This window comes from Poecile atricapillus, chromosome Z (assembly GCF_030490865.1).
Source record: "Poecile atricapillus isolate bPoeAtr1 chromosome Z, bPoeAtr1.hap1, whole genome shotgun sequence".
Taxonomy (NCBI): Eukaryota; Metazoa; Chordata; class Aves; order Passeriformes; family Paridae; genus Poecile; species Poecile atricapillus.
The window spans coordinates 135,900,453-135,924,555 of record NC_081289.1 but is presented as its reverse complement, the minus strand read 5'-3'; the positions used below and the strand labels follow the sequence as shown (position 1 = coordinate 135,924,555).

General features: G+C 45.9%; 1 protein-coding gene across 1 annotated transcript in view; it reads right to left on the bottom strand.

Moving 5' to 3' along the window:
* The window catches only part of PDZD2 (PDZ domain containing 2), a 201,890-nt gene extending 179,258 nt beyond the window's left edge, over window positions 1-22,632 (bottom strand). The window contains exon 1 of the mRNA XM_058827058.1: window positions 22,564-22,632. The gene's annotated coding sequence lies outside the window, so the exon portion shown is untranslated. The remainder of the gene's footprint in view (window positions 1-22,563) is intronic.
* Between the last annotated feature and the right edge of the window lie 1,471 nt (window positions 22,633-24,103).

Sequence of the window (24,103 nt, the reverse complement as noted above, 5' to 3'; positions counted from 1 at the left end):
GTCGGAGCAAAGCCGGCATCCCCACCCACACACAGAGAAAAGAGCCACACTCGCCCCAAATTCAGCACCTGAACACAAAACTGAGACCCCAGGATAAAAAGGGGAGGCAGGCAGGGCTGCCCTCAGGTTCCTCAAGGGATTCAGGCAGGGGATGCTGCCTGAGATACAGGATGCCCTACATGAAGGGGACAGGAGAGGGGACAGAGCAGCAGTGGGGGATGGATAATCTCTGCCTGGCTTGTGCCTGTGACCAGGTTATGTCAGGTGCTATTAAGGCACGAAGTGTGAGCACGCGTGTCTGAAACCCCACTGCAGACTGCTCCAGCAGCCTTGAAATGAAACCTCTTCTTAAAAAAAAAAAAAAAGAGATTAAGTAAAAAACCCAAACAACCAAACAGAAAACAACAGCACACCCTACACAGCAGTTAAGAGAGAAAAACATGCACCCAAATGTGCCCAGGGGAGCCAGCCAAGGAGACCTACCCCTCCAAAACCACCCTCCTCCCCTGGGCTGAGTGCTGCTGCTGCCGTTTTGTCTGCTCAGCTCCACCGCCCATCCACGTCCCCCGAAGGCAGAGCCGCAGCCGCCGGGGAGCTCTGCCGTGCCTTCAAAGAGCCTAAACTGGGTCAGCAGAACGGAGAGAAAAAACCTGATTAAAGCATGAAGAAAGCTAGCAGACCTGCTGGCTGAGAGACAGCAGAAGGAAGGGAAAAGCACTCACAGGCTTTGCATCTCCTTGGAGGCACAGAAAGACAAGGGCTGCTGGTCCCCCATTCCACAACTGCAGGGAGGGAAATGTGTTTCCCAAATTTGTAATGGGATGCAGGCAACAAAAACGCACGTGGGGATGGGGGAGTACAAGTAGATAACTGTGTGTCCCTCTGTCCTCCATGCAGCATTCTGCCTAGGGCCACCCTCACCCGCATTTCCAGTCAATTTATTCTGACTTAAACCGAGTGAAACAATTTAAATCCATGCAAATCTAAAACCCTTTGCAAGCCTTAGGGCTACGATTTGCACCATCCTTTCTTGCACCGGAATAAACCCAAAGATGTTGGAGGAAGATGCCCAACAGCTGCCAAACTCAAGCAGCATCTTTTAGATGCAATTAAAAATGCTAAACAGAATAAACAGGAGGCCATAAGGAGGAAGCTTTCTTTCTCTGGCAGAGACTTCTGACCTTAAAAAAAAAAAAAGCCAAAACCACTTCTGCATCTGGAGGTGAAGTGCAGCAGAAGGGTTTGGGGGCTGCGAAGATCCAGGAGTGAGGAGGATCCCTAAGAAGCACATGACTGCCGGAATTATAATTGGGGTGACATTTGAAAAGAAATAGTTTTACAAACCAGGGAACTGAGAGCAGCTGAGAGTTCTTGCTGTGACCAAGGCTTTGCTGATGTCCAAGCCAGGTGATGGTGGGTAACAGAGATGTTGTTATCCCCTGGTGCTACCAAAACCTCCAGAACCATACACCCCATCTCCCTGAAACATAGCATAAATCTAACCTTGTGCTGGAAAACACCTTCTCCAAGCTACATCACTGAAAAGACAAATGGGTTTTTCTCCACAGACCCTGGGAAATCAGCTCCAGATCCCTCTGTGGAGCTGCACACCCATCACTGTGGTCTGTGGGCCCACACAAAGCCATCGCACCCTCGTCCTGACCGCTGGCTCCAGGGTGGGCTGTGTATTTGCTTAAAGACGTCCAATGAAAATATCAGCTTAAGAAATCACAGCAGCACGGGATGGGTGGGGAGAACATTCCCTGCTAGAAAGAATCCAAGCTCTGCAATTGCACATATCATATCTAGATATTGTTGTAAAGACCTCTGTCTACAGAAGGAATAGGAGATTTGATCTAGTACGCAAATAAAAATCAGAAATCTCTCCTGTCAGCCACAGGAAAGGCTATCAATAATTCATTTTAACAAAAAAGGAGATCAAATAAAAATGCTGTGTTAGTTTGACATTTTGATATGTTGGTTCAGGATTCTTCTTTAATGTAATATGTAACAAACAGCACAGTTCATCTATAAATGCCAGACACGCTTGCAAATTGTTGAATATAGCAGGTCCTATTAACATTCACTTAGACTTTTCAAATTAATTCATTTTCACTGCCTTTACATCACTTTTACTGCCTCTACCCAGCAGTCGTAGGTCAAGTGGAGCTCTCAGAAATGCTACACAGAGTTTCCAAAGATAAAGTTTCAAATTTGTAACCACATTTCCAACTATTTCTTCATGTTACCCACCACACAGCTTAATGTCCAACCCAACTTGTTTGACTATTACATACTTGCTGTGAATTGCTTCTGAAAATTGTACAGTCAGAAGCCAGAAAGAGGTGCTTGTGTCCTAAATCAACTGTCTGTGCAAGTTCACTCTCATATATTGTGGTTTGATTTCACTTACAATTTCCTTATGGGCATTTGGTGGAGTGGATGAAGTATATTATACTCCAGAAAGCACAGGCTTGCAATCCACAGATTTCAGTGTTATGTTGCAAGAGGTATTTATTGCAGTGAAGAACTGCTGGCAAATTTAGCATGTATTGCTCAAGCTCAGTCTGTATTGCCTTTGCTGTGCAGAAGACACAAGGGGGACTCACATCTTCTATATTTAAGTAGGGTAGGGCAAATTTCTTGCAAGATAAAATCCCCTCTAAAATGCAGAAAAATGGTTAACTTTTTGTGACTTATCTGTTCCAGGGTCAAATAGAAAAGTAAATACTCCTGTTGTTGCATCACTTTGATTAAGGATTCTCTTTAAAGTACATTTTTAGGCAATATTCAGGCAGTTCTTTCAAAAGCTATTTCCCTAAAGTCCTTGACGGTAAGAATCTTTGTTATAGGCTGACACAGTATTGTGCTGTCTCTGGAGGGAAAACAGTGGTCAGTTATGTCCTGAGCATGGCTGGACAGTGCAGACTCCTGGATGGAGACTGTAGATTCATGGCTTTTCTAGGTATTGTAGCTTTTAAATGACTATTTACACTGGCTGCTCTATCTAGAAAAGAGCTGTAGTTTGTTGGAGGGGGAAACAGTTACCGAATGTGATGGCACTCCAGATGGTAAAGCTCTTACCTGATCCAGATGATAAAGTTGTATCATCCTTGTTACATCCAGTCCATTGTGAACAGGAAGATATATAATAAGATTATGAATTTTATTTTTTCCCACCAAGTGTCTGCAGAGTGCCATGCTGACTGTTGCACCTGCTGGAATCCTATGGCATGCCGTATCTCCAGAAACTGAACTGCTTTTACCCACAAGGTAAACAGGTGGGTCAGCCTCCCTGCCAGGGAGCAAACTGCCTGAGGAAACCCTTTTCCTCACACACTTCAACCCAAGGACTCCCATCACCATAACCTCTCATCCACAAAGAATCCAATCCCCAAAACTCCCACCCCCACACAGAGCGTCTTTCGATTCAGTGCTATTTGCAAGGAAGCAGCTGCAAGGGCAAGATCCTAAGGCCAGGGCCATTTGCATCTCTGTGTCTGCCTGTCTGTCTCTTGGGCATCTCTCAGACCATGCAGGTGTTGCACCATACTGAGGAAAGCAAGTCCTGGCCATCCCTGCAGATGATATACCTGAGGTGGGACCAGCTGGTCCCAAAGGTGCCCTTGGGTCTTCCTTTAATCACATCTGGAACATGCACAAGGAGTAGAGAATAATGTTCAAGCTAAAGACCGCTCTTGAGTCTTCCTTATTCCTGTTTTTGCACATGCCAATAAATTTGTTAAATCACTTAGATGCTTTTGAAAATTTTAGTCACTGTTGGAATAATCCCCCAAAAAATCACAAGAGAATCTCAAAAAAGCCACTTCCACTCACTCTAAGGGCTACAGTGTGAACTACAAACCTCTGAAACCTGCTTAGAAAAGCCACTCTGGAGCAGGAGGAAAGGAATGGCCACAGCCAGCCAGCAACAGACTGACATGCAGCAGGGTCCCATCTGGCAGATGATTTTTATTTCTGATTACAGAAAACACAGCCCAGAGACAGCAGCAACAGCTGGACAAGGATCTGGCAGTTCAGAATGTGACCCCCCCCACCAACATGACAGCTCCCAGTTCCTGGGATAGGGGTCTGAAGCAGGTACCCTGCCCTGGTCCCAGCAACACCACAAAACAGAGAATAGAGCACTGAGCTGAATTTATGGAGCTTCAAAGCACAAGACACAACTTTATATGAGCCTGACCACTCTCAGATCTTCACTTGTATCATGAAATCAGGAGCTGGGGGGAATCCTTTGCTGACATGCAGTAGGAGCACAAACAAGTTATTATTTGAAAGGCTGTACAAAGGGTAAGTCTTTAATCTCCTTAATCCAGACGACAAACAAACAAAGCCCCAAGAATGGGATCATGGAGCACAGCTGAGCGCTGCCAGGTCTCTTGCAGGGGCTCTCTATTCACATTGCTGCAGCCAGTTATGAGCCTCCAGCTAAAAAGTTGCTGCAAAGAAAATAGATGCAGGCACGGTTTTATTCCCAGTTCTTTAGAGCTTATCACGGGCAATTTGGCAGCCTGGGCTCATGTTTCAGTGAGCAGGGTTTAATCCTCAGGTCAGTGGTACCAGGGTTACTGGATTTCCAGGTCTGGCTGCCGTTGCCCTCCTACTGACTTTTGAGTGCAGTGACTCCTCCTGCTTGTTACTAGTGCACAGGGGAAATGCAGATTCTGATGAACAAAATCAAAGGCAGGAGAGGAATCAGATAGCGACACAGAGCAGCATCAGAAGATGAACTGCAAAGTGTTTGGGGCTGAAGAGAGCTCCTCTTTTGGTGCAACTTAAGGAAAAAATTCGGGTCATGGCAATGCATGCCAGCATTTGTACCACTCCCAAATCCTGACACGGTGGTAAGCAGACACCAGTGCAGTCACCCAAAGGGTTAAACGGATTTAAGATCTGACCTGGGTTTACAGAATACTGGGAAATTCTTCCACTTATTTCAGCAGGAATTGGGTCAGCTGCAACCATGCATCCTAAATGAACCGCAGGAAGAGTGTTGCTAATTTCAGTAGTAGTATTCATGCAATTCAAAGTAGATGTGTGGTTATTTACCTTATTGAATCAAGTCTACAGGAAAGGTCTAAGCCAGTGAAATAAGCAGCACATTGAAAATGGCACTATCCTTTCTGCCATACATCCCATCACAAGCTGGTGAGCTACCAAAGATGAGGTGCACGACATTGTAATTAAAAAACACACTTCCTCTCAAAGTTTTTCTCTTCTGTATCTGTGTTACCAAGTATGAGCCATTCAGTGCAGAGTCTGTCAATTTAAAGAGACGAATTGGTGGACATGATCACAACTTCAGCAGTAGTTAGATAACCCAGGAGAAGAGTTAACAGCACTGGTACAGCCCAACCCTTGACAAGACAGTCATTTTGGAAATTAAAAGTCCCCTTCCCCTCATTTTGGAGACTCTCCTGGTTGCTGCAACAGCTCCCTAGGCCTCCCCCCTACTTTGCTACAAGCTGAATTGGATCCAATCTCTCACTCTGAGCAGAGGTCAGGCCAGTCACACTGGCAGAGCTGCAGAGCACGTGAAGGCTGGAGGGCTGTGAGATGTTCTCTGGCTGTTGAGCAGTCGCTCTGGCGAGTATCAAGCACACCAGATCCACATCATCCCTGCAGTCCTGCTCACTGTGTCCCCACCACAGCTGGAGCTGTAGATCACACACACAAGAGAAAATGCAAAAGGCAATTGCATGATGCAGATACAAATTATTCAATCCAGCCTCCAAAACCCAGCACACAGGGCTACAAAAAGAACTCAAAGGCTCCTCCTACCTGAGCTGATGAGACCAACAATAACCAAATCCAATGGGATGTGCAATGGCACAGGCAGCTCCTGCTCTGCACAACTCTCTGTCTCTGGTCTCAGTAAAGTCTACTAAAGCATGTTATCCATTTGAGATTATATGTGAACTGAGAGAAAAAACTAGATGGGAGGACGTAAAGAAAGACTCAGCACAGATCCCAATTTGTAACTCAGCCCTGAATTACTGTTAGAACAAGGCTCCCTCTGCCATGAGGATGGCAAGTGTCTAATCCCATTTTGTAAAACTGCAAAGGTCACTGCAAAATTACAGCTCAGTTCTGCTTTCATTTGGAAAGAAAAAAATTCCGTGGTTTGTTCAGATCATTTGGGAGCAGTCAGCCTTTTCCCAACTCCCATCTGCCCAGTCTTTCACCCCACTTTCCCAGAGCCCAACAGTTATGTTTCAAGATGCATTATAAAATCAAAAGAAAAAGGGCAATGACTGTACAGTGCAGAAAGGGTGAAAAGGACTATGAAGGGCAATAAAACCCCTTATTTATGTGGAGACTGCTCATGCCATACACTATCAGGCTGCCAGGCCCCCTGCCTGCCTGAGTGCTGACAGCCTTTCCATCCCTGACAGTTCACAAGGTCGTGGTCCTTGCTGACATTTCATTCCACTAGCCAGCCTGGTTTTCCTTAGCCCCACAAGTTCCAGGTCTGATCTCACAGCCAGTAGCTCAAGAATATGACAATTAAAAATTAATGTTGTAAGTGCATGTAAAGTCAAGAAATCCAGATTTTTTTGATGTCATGCCAGACCTATTCACTTTTAAACCTTACCCTTATGCTTCAAGACACCAGGACAGGAGTGTCACTTTCCCAGCAGACTGCAAATGCTTTCTTCCTTTCAGCTGCCAACTAGTTTTGTGGGCTAATACATTTTTCTTTATTTAATTATTCACTGCAACACATGAAACATTAAGCAGCTTCTTTCTATGAAGAAATGAGTGCTGTTTCCCAATGACAACATGTTAAGTATCCTTAATAACAGGAATAAGGAAATGAGTTTACTAGAACAAAGGGGGAAAGGGCAGCGAAAATGAGAGAAGCATGGAGAAACTAAAATTTACTAACACAAAAAACCACCGAGACTTCATTTCTAAGAAAATGGTCACAATTGGCTGATGTGGGAAATAAAAGCAAAATGAAACAGACTTTTAAAGTGCAAAAAATGTTTTCTGATATGACTTCTGGGCCACAATTCTTGTCTTTCTCAACACTGGTGGCGATGGGTCAGTGAGAAAGAAGCCACAGATGCAATGTTACAATAAGTAACAGTTGTGTTTTCGTAATGGTGCTAAACCCCTGATAGCTGTGAGAAATGTGTGTTCTTCCAAATAACAGAAAGTTAAAGGCTGAAGTCATTAACAAAAGCCATTCCAAGCCACAGTTTTTCCTGTGAAAGCAGGGCTGCGAACACAACTTCCAGTGTATGCTCAACTCACTTAATGTCTTTTGCAGCAGCAGCAAGAGATGGTCTCATCAGGTTACAGAGCATGGTCACCTCCTGAGAGCACCCCACACCACTGCACTGCCAGCTCACCATCGATCCAGGATGGGACAAACCTTGACACCTCTGTGGGCTCTGATGAAACTCTTCACTGCCCTTGAGAGCCTGGGTAGGATTGTGTGGGCGAAAGGATTTTTCCTGATTCTGGTGTTTATTTGTTGGGTCACAGAGGTAAAATTATCTCTGTTTGATTACTTAAAGCTGTTGGCTGTGGAGATAATCTGTGCATTAGCAGCTGTACAGTGGGTGGTTTGCAGTTCTGAATCTGTAGCCGGAAGCACAGCACTTTAAAATGAAAACTGAGCATACAGGACAAAAAAGCCCTGCACAGCCCCATGCAAAAGCTGCTTTCTGCAAGGAGAAATCCTCTCATTTTCTGGCAATGAGAAGGGTGAGTGTCCAGCTGTGTCCTCCTAAACTCCCCCACCTCCCATGACAGCACCGACAGAGAAAGAACACCCCAAGCAAACATCCAGTGGAGCCTTAACTCCTGCAATTGCAACATCTCTCTATGCTTTCACAAAAGGAGACTGATTACCTGTAGCACAGTTTAAAACAGCAGGTCTCAGCAACTTTGTTTAAGAGCCACAAACTTGCTATCACAAATCTAAATCCCATTACCCTTGGGAGGAAGGGGGTCTCAAACCTTCTACCTGGGCACAACTTCTCTGGGAAAGGTGGAACAATGCTCTTGTGCACCGTAGATAAATGTTTAGAGTGCAAACGCTGCTGGAAACAGCAATCTAAACTCTCAATCTGCTAATCCACCAAGCAGCTACTCCTTTCCCACTTGCGTCTGTAGGAGGACCATAGCAAGCTGCCCCTTCCCAAGGCAGCATAACCTTGGTCTGCACATTTTTCTCTGAGGATTTGCAATTTTTCTCATCTTACCTTCACTTTGTCTGCAGCTGCTGAGCTTTAGTCCTGCCAAGGAGGAGTGGGGGCAGTTCTGGGCAGATTTCAGGCAGATTGCAGGCAGATTTCAGGAAGATTTATAAAGAACAGACATCAAAACCAAAGAGAAGAAAACTGATAGAAGATAGTAAGGGACATGAAATTTCCCAGCAACAGGAATGACAAGAAGCAGAGATGCATACTTGTTTTATTAAAAATCTGCATATGAAAGCAGAGGGGAGCATCCTTACACACAACAGACCTGCTCCGTGCTGTCTTCACTTTGGTATGGCCTGAGACAAAGCAGAGACACACAGCCCAGGTTAAAGTATCACCTATAGGGGGTTCTTGGTTGTTTGGGATTTTTTTTGGCAGGAGGGGGTAGCAGATCTGCCAGCACCCTATATTCAAGTGCCTTACTGTGCAACCTCCACACAGCCACAACTGCACCAAAGATCTGTAGGCACAATTGATAATATCTGGAACACATTAAAAAATTAGAATGTATAGTTCCCTCAGCAGCTGTACTACTTTTCTCACAGCCTTTACTAATTAACATACATTGAGGAGCTACCAACAATCACAGGCCCAAGGTCGTGTTTAGCCTCCTTTCTAAACAAGGCACAGAAAAAATACCTTCAGCATTGGCAACACTGCTGTCTCATGTGTCATAGAACTAAAACTTCAAAGCGTTTCTTTGCCATAAGCCCCCCATTTTATTTTCTTTTTCAAAAAATTTTAGATCACATAAACTAATCAAATGTGGCATATTCGTGCATTGCTCCACCACCTCTCTTTTTCCAATCTCACCCATTAAAATTCTGCCTGACTTAGGGAGTAAAACGGGAGTAAATTCATCCCTGTGTATTTTATAATGCAAATTATCACAATGAAAAGGGCACATCAAGGAAGGCAGCCACCAGACAGCTCATTTTTGTGAAAGGGGTAGGAATAAAGGACAGGGAGGCAGCCTGGGCAAGAAACTGCTCAGGTTTGCAGATCCCAAAGGCAAACATTAAAATCCATTTTTAGGCACTCCCAACATTTTCACTGCCATCCTTCCTGCACTTTAAAAGCTATCTCCACCATGCCACCAATTTTTTATGTCTTTTAGCAAATCATTTAAGATAGTTTTATCTGCTCATTACCATAAAGAGTTAAAAGTTACATTGTCTTTATTGTTTTAGGATGAGAAAAGGGACAGACAAGGCAAATGTTTTATTTACGCTTTAAAATTGGATGTGGAAAGATTTATAAATGGATTAATTTTAATTAGTGTCCTCATTTTATTAAAAAAAAAAAAAAGCATGCCTTAAAATTAATGCATTGCTACCCTGAGTATTAACAAATATGTCAAGTCTTTGCTTCTTTTAAAGCTTCCTTTGTTGCTTAGAGTTTATTATATATCAAAAGCAGCCTCTGATGAGGCTAGTTTTCAAAAACCATGATTAAATGAAGCATGGTACAAACATTTTTATTGATTTTTTAACAAGGCAGGCCCAATAAATATTTTTTCTCTGGGAGGAATGTTTGCACTATGACCTTTGTGTCCCATCAGGTCCTCCCCCCAAACTCATCCCAAAGAACCTCTTTGCTGCCTGGGAAATTAAAACTAGGTACCCACCACAGAGCAGAAGCATTTGAACAATGCCTTTATCATTTGTGTCTCCTTGAACTGTTTCTCTGGTGGCTGCAGAAACTGGATTCCTCGCAGACAAAGCACATGTGTGGTACCCAGGAAGATTTTTAGAAGAACAGATGAGATCCCTTGGCATTTGAGCTGTATTTCATTAGGGCACTGAGCAAAATGGAGTCACAGCAAGCCCAAAGGTAAAGATTTGCTGAGATTCAATAATCCAAACCCTGCAAGTTTCTTCTGCAGATGGCAGGACCACAGACAGCAGAGATGCCAACCATCAGCCTTTGTCCCCACCTTCTCCACACTGACATGTGACAGGCACAAAGAGGTGTCTGCCTTAGGGGGTTCACTTACAGTACACAGGTAAGAAAGTACAGGTAAGGAAGTCTCAAGCCATTTGCTTTCTCCAGGATACCAAGGCTCAAACATCTTATACACAAAAGATGAGAGGGGCATCCTCTCTCCTAAATATAAGAGTCCCACATGTAAGCTCTCTCATCTGAACTGCTTTTTCCTGTGTAAGCTCCACAAGATTCAGCCTTCCCCCCTACCCCCATCATCACCACCCACCACTGAAGCTCCCTTCCACTTCCACGCGGTCACTGCAGCCTCTTCCCTCCACACAATCTGACTTGTCTCCTCTACAGCCAACACCACAACTGAATTAATTATTTTTAAAAATTACCACCACTCTATTTCTGCTTTTCTTTTTGTCTTCTTCACCTCCGTGCTGTAAGTATCTCCCAGTGCTGAACTTGACATGTGCTTTGACTCTGCACACAAGGAGGGCTTGGCCCCTCAGCTCAGTCACAGCAGCCCTTTTCTCACTCAAACCACTGAAATTATTTCCTGGGCTGGAGAGGAGCTCCCATCAAATGTTCCCATAGCTCTGATGCCCCCATGGCCACCACGTGCTGCCTATGCCCACACCAGGTGGAGGGGACCTACACATGGCACGATACCCACACCTACACAAACTGGGCCATCCCCTCATTGTCTTCTTCCCTTCCACATTTCTCCTGTGAGCACCCTGCCCTCTCTGCACCACCCAAACATGTGGATGTGACTGCTCTCTAACTCCTGGCAGCCTGTCTTCAGACTCCTGCTCCTATTCTGGCAGTCCAAGAAGGCATGAAATGAAACCCCTGGCCGAACTGGAGGGCGTGTTGCTGTTGTAACAGCCCCAACACGACCCGCCTGAGCATTTTAGGGTACCACAGCTGTGAATGATTGGCTTGTGAAGGATGAAGTCTGGCACCTTCCTGTGCTCCAGCCAAACAAAAGGGAGGAGGAAGAGAGAGAAGTGACACTTTCCCCTCCACTTGATGAAAGCAAAATCTGATGGAGGCAGGGGGGTGGAGGGGAGAAACAGTCTGGGCACTAAGCCCCTTATTAATTAATGCATGTTTTGAAAAAAAGAAATGCAACAGTGCACTCATTTCGGCTGGTTTCTAGGAGCTTTTGTGACCTTAATAATTCATGTTTATGCAAGCTGCTTATAATGTTAAGCAGTTGGGTTTTGTAGATTTTGTCCATTGCATTTAACTGAGATGAATACATCTAGCTGTGAAATGAGGTTGGCCATAATACTCACAGGGAAGCTTTAAAAAAAATTAGTGTTTTTAGAAGGGCTAACAAATTTCACAGCTTTGTCTGAAATAATTTTCCATCTATTAATAATACACACAATAAAAGAAACAGAATTTTATTTTTTTTCCCCAGATTCATCCTTTCCCTTTGCTTTTCATGTTTTGGCAGCACTTCCAACACCATTTAATTGCTTCTCAAGCACATAATCAGGGTCTCCTGCCTGTTTCGCCTTTCTTCATATCAACAGGAGCGTAAAGGGGGGATTACAAATACCAAAGTGGTCAGGAAAACTTAAAGGCAGGTGGAACTCATATTTTGGATATCAGTTTGGGCTCCTGCAATGCAGAGCAATAAGCAGCAAGAGTACTGCTAGCACAGGAGAGGCTTTAGCATTCCAGGCTTGTCACCCTTGGACACACAACTCCTCTGGGACACCACTTCAGACAGGGGCCTGGGCTGAGCAGCAGCTTATACCTGACCCACCAGGTAGCCAGAAGAAAGCATGCCAGCACTCAGAATGAGCAGCTGCTTATTCTTTATACTGAATAAAGTAAGTCTTTCCCATCACACCAGATATGACTATTCCTACACGGTCTTCACTGAAATAAAAGGGTTTCTGAAAAAATCTGCATTCACTTTTCATTAACACAAGATAGGCCACTTTTCTCACTATCCCTCCAAAATCTGGTGATATTTAAGGGAAACTGAGAACCTGCTCTTTCCTGAGCACCTTCGACAAGGAGACAGGGATGCTGCCTTAAAGGGTCACCTCTCTGAAATGCTGGCAAGCTTCTGCATATCCCTGCCAGGCCATGTTTAAGCTGGAAGCTCTTCCATAAAGACTCTTAGTTGGTTTTTAACCTGACTTTATTTAAACAAGTTCTTATTTAAGAGAAGCAGTGTTCATTTAAACTGAAATCACAGTTTGCTCCTCAATGTGAACTGCCAAGGGCACCTCCCAGCAAACAGAAAGTTTCTGAGTGCGGTTGAGGAAGAGCAAACTGTCCCTGCAGTGCCAACAGCATAATGAAATAAATGGAACTGGGAGCTGAAAGAAAAAGATGATTGTAAAAGACATGGGTTTTGCTCCAGGTTTGTTCTGGATTTAGTAGAAATGGACCCCAATGGATTTTTTTTTTCCCAAAAAAATAAGGGATGTTGACTCTTACAACCTACACACACATTGACACTCAGAGCTCACACAGTGGCCTTGAAATACCAACTATTTTTGGCAGTCAGTGCAGCCAGGTGTACTCCAGGCAATTACAGACCAAAATGAAACCAGGCAAATATTAAGTCTTCCATAGAAAACCTCAAGTTCAGCTTTAGCAGACTAACAGTTTGTTTGAAAAAAAAAAGAAATAATCAGTTTTAGCAGCACACAGTAGTTCTTGGAACAGACACCTCCCTCCCACCCAAAGCAAAAAACAATGGATCCAGAGATCCCTGAGTATGAGCCCATGGCAGTATCACTGCCAGTAGCTAACATAATGTCTTGACTATCTAATAGTACATAAAGTTCAACATATATTTCCTTGGGTACTTGCATGACTCAGACTAATAGTTTTACTCATTATAGATTAGATACCTACAGCAGTTGGCACCTAATCCAAGCTCCATCAAATTTAAGGCCATTCCTTACCCCAAGGTAGGGTTACCCCCAATTGACACTGAAGAGAGACACTAAAGATGTCATATCACACCTCCCAAACAGCAGGACTTCCAGCCTCCCATCAGAGAGATTACTCCTGAGCTATCATTCCATCTATAGGAGGTATTAAAAGGCCACAGATAAAATCATTAATCTCAAAGCAGGCTGTCTCCAGTTAAAGCTTCCTAGTCACAGGATCTTTTTTTCCAGTGTCTGTATGTACTGAAAAGCAATTCCATTAGAGGACCACTCCAAACAAGAAATACCAGTTCTAAACAGTTTTCCCATGTTTCTCAAGCTGAGCTACCATTTTTGATGCTTGCCCACATCCACAAAAGAGTCATGTAGGAAATACTGGTCTTCAGACTGACAAACTTGAAAAAATAGTTCAATTAGGAAACTTGCAACTGTGACACCTGAACCTTTCCCTACCTCCCAACCCTAGATGCACATGAAAAGAGGGCAGCTGCCCCCTCTTTGGCTGTGTACAACCAGTGATTTCAGATCTATCAGACTGGAGCACTCAGGCTGCTTCCATGCTGGGAGCAGCACAGCCAGCTAGAAGACTCTGACAATAAATGTTCTTTTCTGCAGCTTAACTACAGGCCATTGCCTTTCACATAGAACATATTTAAAAGTAAATGAATATACAAAGTACCAAATCATTTAGTGGAACGTTCTGCAGACAAATAATGCTATCTACCCCCAAGAATCAAAATTAATTGGAGGAGGAAGAATCTTTTAATTGATACAGCTCTATATTGTAAAATGGCACTTGAATGACAGGCAATTACACTTCAAGCAATTTCTGTGATATAGTGTCTAACAGAACAGGAAGGGAAAAAAAAAGCAAGCCTAAATACCGCAAGAAATAAAATTTGTGTGCACTCTCTGTGTGATCAATGCAAACATAACCACAAACATTTGCATTACAATAGTGCAGTAAATAATAACCTCACAGCTGAGACATTTACAGGCACATTAGTAAATACACTTTCACGTCTCACAGAGAGGACAGCAATTTTATTCAACCACCCAAACAAGACATCTTGCAATCACGACTCATGCTTTAACTAGGAAGGATCCTCCTGAAAATAAAACACAGGTGATCCAGCCGGTCCTTTCCACCCTACATGTCCAGGAGCTGTGAATCACCACACTTCAGACTACTAACTGCACAGAGGTTTCAATCCTTTGATGAGCATGTGCATGTGGCCTGAAAGACAAGGCTGCAGGCCAAGCTGTGCCCATCACACCCTGTCCCCAGAGCCCCACACCTCTCAGCAGCCACAGTGCGCCAACCTGAGTAACTATGCATTTTGGAATGGTGCCACCCATTTGTTTGCTGCATTTATTTATTTCCAGCTAAGCTAGGGGACAGATTTCCCATACAGAAATGCTTGTAGCTTTATTCAGAAGATAAAGGGAAAGATGTCTTCTACTCCATAAGAGGGGGGAGATGGATTCCTGCTGGAATAGGATGTGTCACATGTCAGCTCGCAGCAAAAGCCCCATCATAGCAATGAAGACATTTCTCTGCTCAGCTCCTCACCCCGAGAAGTCAAGGATTGAAATACAACCCATATGAAGAAAGGTTGCTCTGTAGTACAGAAGAATAAAGGGTGGGGAAGATGATTAAGAGAAGAGGAACATAATCTATGCTGCTGAGAGCCTGGGAAGAAAACAGAAAGCTGGCCTGAATTCAGCATATTTGTATTCCCAGGTAATATCCCAGATATTTCCCAGCAGAAACACCCATGAGGAGGGTTTGAAAACTGGAAACTGGCGCTACAGATCTGGGATGACCATGAGATAGGTAGTCATCACTTGCAAAAATCCTTCAAACCCAGGCACACTGGGAAAACAGGTAAGAGCATTACAACAGGATTCATATTTTAAAGATGAAGAGATGGTTAAAGTTTAATACTTGTCCCACTTGTCATCTGAAATCCTTCACAAAGGGAACTGAGCTCAGATGAGACAGGGACTTTAGTCTTTAACATGAGGTCAGTTGCCATTGAAGCTCCTGCCAGCCTTGATTAAAGCTGATGGGCTGACAGCCAGGCACTACAATGAGCAGAGGTAGCTGCCAGGGGTCCCATCCACCCTCTTCCCCAGCACAGGGGACACAAAGGAGCTGCACCATGTGCATCAGACCATTAGGGTGGCATTAAGAAAGTAGAGTCTTTGGAGTTTGTGTTTTGCTGCAGACTTTGGACAGAAGCTTTCTCAAAACCCATGGATTCTAAGTCTCTTTTCAAACTTTGTATTGAGAAATGCATACCCCAACAGATCTCAGTCATCAGTTTTCACTGGCAACCTTCCCACATCCCTCAAGTGGATGGACAGCAGGATGGAGACTGTGGGGGACCAAAGTTCCTCCAATCTAAGTAGATAAATAATGTACTGCCATGTATGTTAAGTTTGCAGGACCCGGTGAGGTGCTTCCCAAAGCCCTGAAGGAATTGGCTGATGTAGTTTGCAAGACACCCTCCATGACATTTGAAAAGTCATGTCAGTCAGGTGAAATCCCAGCTGACCAGAAAAGAGGGAACATTCTACCCATCTTTAAAATGAGGGAAAAAAGAGGACTCTGGGAATTATCTGTCACCCTCACCTCTGTGCCTGGCAATATCATGGGACAGAGATTGTGCTGAGGCACTTGGAGGACAAAGAGATGATTTGGGACAACCAGCACAACTTCACCAAGGGTAAGTCCCACCTCACCAACCCAGTGACCTTCTGTGATGGAAAGACCACATCAGCAGACAAGCGAAGGACTACAGATGTCATTTATGTGGACTTCTGTAAAGTCTTTGACGTGATCCCCTACAACATCCTTCTCTTTAAATTGGAGAGACATGGGTTTGATGGGTGGACTGTTAGATGGATAAGAAATTGGTTAGAAGGTTGAATCCAGAGAGTAGTAGTCGGTGGCACAGAGTCCTGATGAAGATGAGTGACAAGTGCAGTTCCTCAGGGGTCCATACGGGGACCAGTGTGATTTATTATCTTTATTAATGACACAGAAGAAGGAATCAAGTGCACCCTCAGCAAACTTTCAGGTTTTCAGCTTTCAAGCTGAGGTGGTTTGACACACCTGAAGGACAGGATACCATCCAGAGGGACCTGCACAAGCTTGAGGAGCAGCCCGTGGGAACATCATGGGGTTGAACGAGGCCAAGTGCTGGTGCTGCACCTGGGTGAGAGCAGCCCCCGGTATCAGCACAGGCTGGGCATGAACAGACCCAGAGCAGCCCTGCCCAGAAGGACCTGGGGGTGCTGTGGCTGAGAGGCTGGACATGCCCCGGCCATGGCACTCACAGCCCAGAGAGCCAAACGTGTCCTGGGCTGCATCCAGAGCCCCGTGGGCAGCAGGGGAGGGAGGGGATTCTGCCCCTCTGCTCTGCTGAGACTCAGCTGGAGCATCCAGAGCTGGGGTCCCTGCACAGGAGGGACAGGGACCTGCTGGAGCCAGCACAGAGGAGGCCACCAAGATGATCAGAGGGATGGAACACCTCTGCTGGGAGGACAAGCTGAGAGAGTGGGGGTTGTTCAGCCTGGAAAACAGGAGGCCTCAGGGTGACCTAATTGTGGCCTTCCAGCACCTGAAGGGAGCCTGCAAGAAAGATGGAGAGAGACTTTGTAGTCCCGTAGTGACAGAAGAAGGGGGAATTGCTTCAAACTGAGAGTGGATTTAGATCAGGTATCAGGAAAAAATTCTTTTCCGTGATGTTGACAAGGAACTAGAACAGTTTGCCCAAAGAAGCTGTGTTCAAGCCAGGTTGGATGGAGCTGGGAGCAGCCTGATCTAATGAAAGATGTCCCTGTCCATAGCAGGCAGGCTGGAATTCCATGATCCTTAAGGTTCCTTCCAATCCTGGCCATTCTATGATACTAAGACCAGCACATCTAGTAAAATACACAGCTCAGTATTAAAGCTAGACTTTCCCCACAGCACCGGGCAACTCCTTTTGCCTTGTAAGCAGAGACAGAAGCAGGAGTGTGTTTCTTCAGTCAGATCACAGCTACTGATTTATACAAGTGTGGTATTTGCATACAGCTGGAGGAGCGGAAAAACCTTGCTCCAGCAGGAAACAAGCTGTCTTTTACCCATCTGGGAAGATGAGAGCGTTGGTAAACTTACAGACAACATGCAACAGGATGGTGGCAGGGGTAAGAGGATACCTAGTGAAGTCCAAAGTATTTACAGAAGACCAAGCAGCTGGGCTGCTCTCATGCAGGTCTGTAATACCAGGAGGCAAAAGCAGGATGTTTTCCCTGGAAGGCTACAGTGAACACTGTGGGTTTGGCATCTGTTTCAGGAGGTCCTACCTCTGTCAAAATTCTGGACAAAGCCTGTTTGTCTGAGACTTTCCAAAGAGTGGAGCAAGCATCAAAGCTCTCCTTCGTTTTGTAGGTCAGGAAGGCTTTGGGTTTGGCAGGGTGTCAGCTCACACGTATTCTGTAAAGTGCACTTTAATTTTTCATTGTAGCAGCACCTCCAGACTTTGATTGAAATAAATAATGAAACTATTTGTATCATGAATCTAAGAATCCCTCTCTTCTGGTCCCCATCATGGAGAGGATTTTCTTCCCAGTGACAAGTGTTAATGCATTTATGCCCTAGTTTCCCACAGTGGGTGTCACTATTGAAGTGTCAGGAAGGAAGGTTAGAGCTGCTTTTTCAGACTGTTCCTGTCAGCCTCAGCAGTCCGTTTTGGATGAAAACATCCCGGCAGAACACAGCCTGAAAGAAAGCTGGATTTTAAACGGCACAGCAAAAGTCTTTGTGTTGTATATGATTAAAATGTAACATTGAATAGGTCTTTTTCGCTGTCTGAGTCAGGGAGGACAGCTCCACTGTGTAAAAATTACAGGGTTTTTTTGCAGAATGACAGAAGTTTCACAAGTCTTTAATGCAGTTAAGAGACCATTTTCCATGTTTTTTCCTCATTTTTCAATGCTGTTCTTTCTGACAAGTCCCCCAGCACAAATCCTGGCAGGTTCCACTTGTGAGAGCTGACAGGGGAGAGCTGGCCATTCACCATGGTGAGACCTCAAAGAGGTGCCTACCTTCTCTTCTCACACAGCAAAAATGGCCAGTGGGATCCAGACACTCTGTTTGGTTTGAACCATTCTGTGTGAGTCATGACAATTTTAATAAACACAGTTAGTTTGGGGGGCGGGAGTCAATTATCAAAAGCAGCCTTACTGTAATTTCAAAGTTTTACCAAATTACTTTAATACAATTCCATTTAGAGAGAAATTTAGATTAAGTGCACACTGTAAGTGCTGTAACCAACCCAGCTACTAACTCCCTTTGCAAACTGTCTAACACTCCAGAGAAAGTGAACAAAATGCTGGCCAAATCGAACAATAATGAAATCAGAGCACAACAGCACGGCTGACGACAATCTTCCAGCAGCATCCTTGGGAGGCTGCACTGAAGAGGAGGTGCCATTAGGCAGGTATAACAGGAGAAGTCTAAGATTGCAGTATTACAGCTGCTCCCACCTTCCTTGCAGAGTTTTACAGTGTCACAGCAAGGCAGCAATATCAGTGTGCTGATACTAGATTAGAAGCCCTTTTTAGACAGAAAAGGATAATTATTTTCTCCTGGAGAGTACCCATAAATTAATTTTATTCACCCAGACCACCTCTGTCATTGCTGGAAGCTGCTGCTGAAGGACCACAGACTCTGCCCTAGATGACACCACATCGCATGCAAATCTCCAGCTCAGAGCAGTGGTAACTGCACAAGATATAATGTCTTGTGACACGGCGAAGGTCATATTAGACTATTTGACCTTCAGGCTAAATTTATCAATTCAGTGAAATATATTAATAACACAGTTTTTAATTAAGACAACATCATAGAAAGAGCAATACTGCTTGGTCCATTGCAGATCTGTATTAAAGTACAATATTCATTTAATCACTTTTGTACATGATCTAGTTAAAATTAGCCGGGAGAGCTGTTACTGTAACACGTGGGTAATAGAAGCAGAAAGCTGAGGCTCACCAAAGTGAAGCCTCTGCACTTCATTACAAGCACAGCAGCCCCAGCAGGGCCAGACACGCCAGTGGGGAGAGGCACAAGAGGCAATGCTCAAGGATCATACATGCTACAACTCAGACCTTAAGGAACAAAATGCAGCTCATTACCCTGCTATTGTTTTGACAGAAACAGACCCCAAAATACTCATTTGCTGCTGCCATTTTCACTCCATCAGCAGCCGGGTACACCAGAGTCGGCGCTGGACGCACTGCCCAGCGCAGCGTAAGGCCGTGCCAGGCTTTCCCAGGCTCTGTGCAAGACCCAGCTGTCAAACAAGGGGGGGGGAATTCAGAAAAACACTCTTTTCTACTCCTTCTCTGCATACGTTAATCTACGTGCTTATTCCTGTTTACATTATGAGGTGTATGTCATAAAAGAGCTTACAGGATGTGTACTGCAGCCAAGTTAATATTGCTGTTGGAGCCTCAGCCTTTGTATTTCCTGACTTAACATTGCCCAGTTAAAACTACTTTTTTTCTTTTTATTTTTTTTAATTTCTACATTTGTCTAATGGAGTTTATGAGTGATTTGAACTCATTTCAGGTAAGAATGCTACATAGAGCACCCACAAACGCCTGCAGGAAATCCAGCAAGAGAACAAGTTCAGTACTGGAGACAGTAATAACATTCAGAAATATTAGCTAGTATAGAAATGTGTACAAATATAGTAAAGAAGCTACTTTTGGCAACAACATTCAGTTTAGAAATGTGCCTGCATTATAAGACCTTTTACATATTACTCTAGTGAATCCAGACCACTTCATTCAGGGCAAATCAGCTGTCCTTTCAGGAGACAAAGTGTGCTGTGTAGAAGAACTGTAATTTTTTTAAAAAGGGTTTTTTTTCCACAGATGTCATGACTCGGATTTTAAAGGCAGGAAGCACTTCCCAATGCTTTTGCAGATGAGCTAAAGCAGATGGACCTTATACTAAAGCTTTCCCTACCTCCCAATACAAGCGTGCACTCTTGCACCCAGCCGAAATTCTGTCCAGAGATGTTCCCTATTTCACAAAGCTACTGAAAAGCTAGCAAAACACCCATGGCAATATCATGAAGATACGCAATAGCTCTTAAATTTGACCCTAATGACACCCAGGTTTGATGTCACCGGCATTGCCAAACAACCCCTGCAGTAGATACCTGCCACGCAAGACAGCTGCAGCTCTCTGCCTTCCTAGGAAATCCTTTGCAACACCACTTGGACTCTGACCTTCTCTCCCTACTTCAACTCATTTGAGACAGTGTCTTGATTTCCACCCTGAGAATACTGAGCATCCCTGGCTGGACCCAGCTCTGCCGTGCTGCTAGCAGAGCTGCTGGCAGCTGCATTTGCCAGCTCAGAAGCTGGTAAACCAGACTAAACATCTAAACATCTACTCACATATCAAGAGTTTTACACTAGCATTCACCTGTCAACATTTCAAAGGAAGCATAGAAAAGCCCTCATGTCATGAAAACTAAAATACTTTAAAAAAAAAAAAAAAAAAGAAAAATAAATCCTTCCCGCGTCCGTAAAATGTTTGTGAGTTTAATAAAAGTTTAAAAAAAGAGGTTTCCTCCAGGCTAGGCACTGAATAATTTTAAAGAAAAAAACCAAAAAACTTCAAAGACACATTTTCCATTCTATTTGCATTCAGGCATTTTGTTTTTCAGAAAATTATTAACTCAGGAATATCACAGACTACTCTTCCACCTGCCATGATCTTTGGCTACCCAGATAATTCATCGAGTGCAAAGACCCATGCAAGAGAAGGAGAAAGCACTCTACAAAAGTTTGTGAGTCATCCCAAGGGATTAGCACGGTATTTGCAAGGACATGCATCCTGCACATGAAAGTGAGAGTTGCAGAGGGTGTACGAGCATTGCAGTTTGCCTTAAAATGAAGGCAGAGGCGGCTGAGCACTCAGGTAACACCTGCTCACAGCCACTCCAGCTGCCTCTCTGACAGGGCTAAAACGAAGCCCAAGCCCTGATGTCCTCACTAAAAAAGCGAAGCTGTCACAGGGACAGTGTTTGAACCCACTGCCTCTGCACTGGCCAGAGCACACCAGCATCTTGTGTCAATCCCTCCAAAACACCAGCAGCCCCCAGGGACGAGGGAGTGAAGGTAGCTCTGGGACAAAGCAAGGCTTCACAGGGCTCTTTCCCAGCCAGAAGCAGAGAAGATTTGACAGCCTGTTTACAGAAATACACGAGCCTTGCCGTTCATTAAAAGGATACCGAGGGGAAGCACTGAGGTTAACGGGATGGGCTCTATTAAACCCATTTACAGCTTTATGGCACCTTCAAAGGGGCATCAGACTTTTTTACGGCCACGTAGAATGGTCAGATAGTTACAAACTGAGACAGGTTAAGAGAGTACCCCGGGCCACCCGAAGGAGAGGCAGCACAGTTAACTTCAGAGTTTGAGGTCAGCTCCTGATGTTTTCCTCTTACATATCTCATCCACAACGGCTCCCCGGCTTACAATACCGCATGTATCGCAGCCTGCTTTGCGCGAACGGGAGTATTTAATGACACAGAGAACTACCTTCTGATGATTAGGAAGGGAAAATCGGCCACATGCTTCATGCTGTCTGATTTTATTAAACTGCTGCGTACATGGAAGTGGGGGGTGGGTGCTGTTTTTTCTGCAACAGCAACCCCTCTTCCTCACATCCCCGGGTCCTGCTGTACTGCAAGACGGTAACAGGCACTGTCACAACATGATCTAATCCACGCCGGGAGATAGGACAAAGTGTCACAGCAAGCGATGGAGCTGCCCCTCGCCCCCCAGGCAGGCAGGGATTAGCAGAGCGAGGGGTGGTCAGAGACCCTACAAGCACCCCCAGATCAGGGGATACGGCCCACTGACCACCAGAGGAATGAAACGCCACCAGCCCCGGCAGGACGGACCCTATCGACACTTGCCCCATTGACCTAGAGAGCGATGGACCCCACTGGCCCCTGGGCATGGACTCCCGCAAGAGATCACGGGGGAGGCACCCCTCTGACACATGGAGGAGGGGCTGCTGCCCCGCACAAACAACTCTGGGTAAGATGAAGAGCCTCAGTCCCGGGGTGGGGAGATGCACCCTGCCCTCCCGCAGGAGACGGAGCCCCCAGGGAACCGGGGAAGGCACCCACTGCCCCCGGCAGATGCAGCCCCGGTGGCAGCGGCGAGGGGGCTGCACCTCTCCGTCCTCCGGGGCACGAAGCCCCCGCCGCCGATGACGAGGCGGGATGACCACAGCGACGTGCGGGCGATGCAGCCCCCGCGTCCCGCTGCGGCAGCGCGGGGGGAGCGCGGCGCCCAGCCCAGCCCCGCGGGAGCGCAGCCGCCGGCGGGGCAGCCCCGGCCCCGCCGCCCCCGCCCGCAGCCGCGCCGCGCTCCCCACTCACCTCGGCGGGACGGGGGCCCCGACACCTGCCCGGCGAGCCCGGGGCAGGCGCACCCGGCCCGGCGCCGCTGCCTCGCCGCCTGGTGCGCCCGGCCCGGCCCGCGGAGCGGCGGGGGCGGCCCCGGCGGGGCGGGAGCGCGGGGATGCCGCGAGGGGCGGCCCGACGGGGCGGGCGGGGCTCGCTGCCTCCTCCGCGGGACACCTGGGGCCGGGCACGGGCGGGGGCACCGAGCGCGCTGCGGGGGCCGGCCGGCGCTGCAGGAGCTGCCTGGGATCTGCGGCCCCCGCCGAGCAGGCGTTGTTCTCTGACAGGGTTTTAATGTTTTCGGGCACATCGGGATTTTTTTAAGTCCTTTAAACGTTTTCATTGTATCGCTTTTATCTTGCGTTCTCGCTCAGCGGGCAGTGCTATTCCAAGGATGATTTAAATGAACAGTGAATTACTCCCTTTTTTTTTTTTTTTCATTTTATTAATCTAAACTGATCCATTCTACCATTTTACTAAAGTTGGGGGTTTTTTTTCCTTTAATAGAAACCTCAAGATTATCAAAATGAAACTGCATTCTAAAGTGTTTAGTTGTTTTTTCAGGTTCGCTTTCCTTAAGCACTGCAAAAGAGTATGGCCAATGTCTCTGTTTTCTTTCAAGCCAGAATCCTTTCCTGACTCATGCCCCTGTACAAGGCTCGGGGAGTGTGTTTCCAGCACTGCTGTTCTAAAATTAAATCTAAAAAAAAAAAAAGAAAGAAAAAAAAAAAAAGGAGAGAATTCAGATCAACTGAAGTGTCTCTAAAGTATTGTCTTTATTAAAGACTATCAGGTAACCACGTTACAATTTGGCCCAGATGCTCTGCCTATCACTTCTTTGAAGATGATTGCTCCTGATGGCAATGTCTGGGCTGATAACTAAATCAAGCTCAGCGTTTAGAGCAAAGGGTTGTCTACAGGCACTTATTGCAGTGACAGGCTCACCACGAGGTACCAGGCAGTGCCTTAGGACTCCTCAGCACGGGAAGGACGCTGTGAGCTGAATTGTTCTGTGAATGCATAATGCTTCCATGCAAACAGAGCTGTACTGCAGAGCACACCCCTGCCCACCCTCTCAGCAGAGCAGCGACTTCTGCCTGGGGTCGGCCAGGCCACCGCATGGTACGAGGAAACAAACCCAGCCCCTTTCACACAGATGAGCGCCAGGATGAGGTGCAGAAGTCCGGGTGCCTGATTCCTGTCTCCGTAGGGAATCGCGGGCACACGGAGCAAACCATAGCGGCTGGGACTGGCGGGAGAGCATCTCCCAGCGAGTGGAGTTTTCCCACCAGCACTGCCGGCAAACAGGCTGACACTTCGCCAGAGCCCATTAACCCACAGCACTGGGGAGGACCTCATCCCACCCTGGTTTTCCCCTGCGCCGTCACTCTGAGGTGTGAGCCTGTTAGGTGGTTCCCTGCGGGGCCAGGGTTATTCCAGCACACAAGTCAATGAAATGTCAGTGTATTTAAGGGTGCAACAAGTTCGGCCACAGCTCAAGACACCGTGTAGCTAA